Source organism: Myotis davidii, unplaced genomic scaffold, assembly GCF_000327345.1.
Source record: "Myotis davidii unplaced genomic scaffold, ASM32734v1 scaffold46, whole genome shotgun sequence".
Taxonomy (NCBI): Eukaryota; Metazoa; Chordata; class Mammalia; order Chiroptera; family Vespertilionidae; genus Myotis; species Myotis davidii.
The window spans coordinates 8,782,604-8,785,518 of NW_006383006.1; the positions used below are offsets into that span (position 1 = coordinate 8,782,604).

The 2,915-nt window shown below is 37.3% G+C and overlaps 1 protein-coding gene across 7 annotated transcripts in view; it reads left to right on the top strand.

The window, feature by feature from the left end:
- Positions 1–780, top strand: part of MEIS2 (Meis homeobox 2) — a 224,179-nt gene extending 223,399 nt beyond the window's left edge. For 4 of the 7 annotated variants that reach the window (XM_006778105.2, XM_006778101.2, XM_006778107.2 and 1 more), the window contains one exon: positions 1–780. This exon is cut by the window's left edge and continues 649 nt beyond it. The gene's annotated coding sequence lies outside the window, so the exon portion shown is untranslated. The other 3 variants (XM_006778104.2, XM_006778102.2, XM_006778109.2) reach the window with 1 other exon arrangement.
- The last annotated feature ends 2,135 nt before the right edge of the window (positions 781–2,915 follow it).

Sequence of the window (2,915 nt, forward strand, 5' to 3'; positions counted from 1 at the left end):
TGTGTGTTGTTCCCAAAAGAATGACTGTTTTTGGTTCATCGGTGAATTCACTATCCAAGAGAGACTGTGGTATATTTTAAACCTGTTGGGCCAATGAGCAAAGCACCACGCTGAGACCACGGTGAACGCGTGGCTGCACCTCACCCCTCGGACTCCAGCTTCAAGAATGTGTTTTCATGCCCAGCCTTTGTTTCTCCAGAAATGTGTCCTTTAGTTTCCAACAGATCTTTATAGTTTGTGCTTCACAAGCCGATTCTTCTTCTTATTTTGGGGGACTCTTCTTCAAAGAGCTTGCCCATGAAGATTTAAAGACAAAGCTGGAGCTTCTTCCAGGAGTTCCAAGCCTTGGCTGTGGACAAAACAATCTTAAAGTTGGGCAGCTTTCCTCGACAGGAAAAGTTAATGGTCGTAGCACCACAACTAGGACTTGATCGGAAACTCAAAGCTTGGGGGATAAAAAAGGAGCAAGAGAATACTGTAACAAACTTCGTACAGAGTTCGGTCTATTAATTGTTTCATGTTAGATATTCTATGTGTTTACCTCAATTGAAAAAAAAAAAGAATGTTTTTGCTAGTATCAGATCTGCTGTGGAATTGGTATTGTATGTCCATGAATTCTTCTTTTCTCAGCACGTGTCCCTCACTAGAAGAAAATGCTGTTACCTTTAAGCTTTGTCAAATTTACATTAAAATACTTGTATGAGGACTGTGACGTTATGTTAAAAAAAAAAAGGTGTTAAGTCACAAAATGCGGTAATAAATATTTCATTTTTGATTTTTTGTTAGGCTTTTGTGTTTTTCATAGTTCTAAGGCAAGGTGGTGCAGTGCCTACCGTATATGGTGTTCAGAGTAGGTGATGGCTTTATCATGGGAAGTTGAGTTTATTTGAAACTTAGCAAGAACTTTTAAGGTAACCATCAATAGCCTTTTGGTGTATATTTGGCCTGTAAATTCTCCGAGGAGAAAACTTCTAAAGGTATGAAATCGTGTGTGTGTGTGTGTGTTCGTGTGTGTGTGTGTGTGCGCGTGCGTGCGCACGCCAGATTGAACGATCACCTTCAATGTGTCCAACCTCCTTTTTAAATGCATGTTAAAAAAATACTTCTAGATAAAGCTTTTTATGTTCTTCCTCTGCCAGAATATAGGGCTTTTGCAGGGTTAATTTTACATCATAAGAAATAACTAACGTCTGTGCTCAAAGATAATTCATCTGCCTGTGTTTTTTCTCTGTCTTACTTACTAAAATACTGTTGAATATGTAAATTAAAATTTACATATAGATGTTTATAGCTGAGTAAACAACTTCTATGGAGTTTGAAATCCTGAGTTGAAAAGATTACTTTATCATTAATATTTAATATGAATTATATTATGATGTCTTTTTATTTCAGACACCTCCATGTGCAGGCACGCTAGTGTGATTTGGTGACTAAACTTATTTTTTTTTTTCTAAAACAACAAAACAGGCAATTAATGCTGTTTTCAAAATCTCATGCAACATTCCTGGAAATTTGTGTCATTAGCTGGCTGATACTGCACAAACAATGCCTGCCAAAGTGTGGAAAGTGAAAAAAAAAAAAGTGAGGTATTTGCACACCCCCCTCCCCTTAATTTTTCAAATAAATATACTATTTTGGGATTTTGTAACACCAAAATGTTGAATCCTATGTTTAAACGATGTAATATAGACGTTAGCTAGTTGTGTCAACTTGATACGAAAATAATTCACTGTTTCAGAAATCCAAGTTTCTATCTTATTTGGGGTTCTTCTCTTTCCAGTGCAGAAAACGAATAGAGGTTGTATACATAGGATGAGGAAGTAAACGTCTTGTTTTGTGTTGTTTTTAGTTTGGTAGACGTTTTATAAATACATTCATAACTTCAGTGAATGTGCTGCTGCTTAAACACAGAAATAACATTTCTGATACAAACTAACTGGTAATGGAGAACTTCTGTGTCACTTGAATAGTGAATGATAGCTTCCCTCTCATTATTGTTAGGCCCTTTCACATGGAGTCCTTTTGCAAAATTTAAATATGTGTATACTTTTACTGTAAATGCTTTTAGGTAAAATTTGACAAGTTCCCCATTCTAAATTAACTCTCACATCAGCTCACCGCTTTTTTATGGCGAAGTTTTTCTTCAGTTCCTCTCAGAAAAGTAAATGCTGAAGGATTTACTTGTAGCTAATTGGCTCCTGTTTAGGAAGTGTGTCATGCAATTATTAATAAGCTATTTCATCAAAGTTTAGATCTCAGAGCTCTCTACCCTTGGTTTTCATGAGTAAAATACTCCCAGGTATAATTTCTTCAACAAAACCACATCCTGTCATGTTAACCTTTTTAAATATTTGGAGATGAATAATAATTGTAATAGCCTTTGTTTGCACCCCCTCTCCCACCCCCCAGAATGCCAAGGCTGATGGGTGGTAGTTGTCCAATTTGTAGAATGCTTTTTTTATACCCCTCGGAAGCACTTGCTCCTATCTCTGGTTTACTATTTAGTATAAAGAGTTCCGATTTGGGTATATTTAAGAAAGACTCAGCTGTCAAAAGCAAAGAAACTGGGAATGGTGTTTTGACAACCATATAGTGTTAAAGGAAATACTGTAGTCTGAATAAAATTGCTTATGTTCTCCAAAACAAGAGTAATATAAAAACACTTTTTATTTATATGGAAAAAGCAAAAGCAGAAATAAATTCCAAAGGTTTCCCTTCCTTTAAGAAATTCCGAGAGAACTGCAGTTGCCATCTGTTAAGGGTTGGGGATTGAGCAAGAAGCCACATTTAAGGGGAAAAGAGAGAAAAAGACCAGGGAAGTCTGTGTCTGCCGTCCACCCCTCCCTCCCCAGCTCCCGCTATGTAGATTTGCCCAGAAGAGCCCACCAGGACCCTCCGGGCCTGGCCCCCTCCAG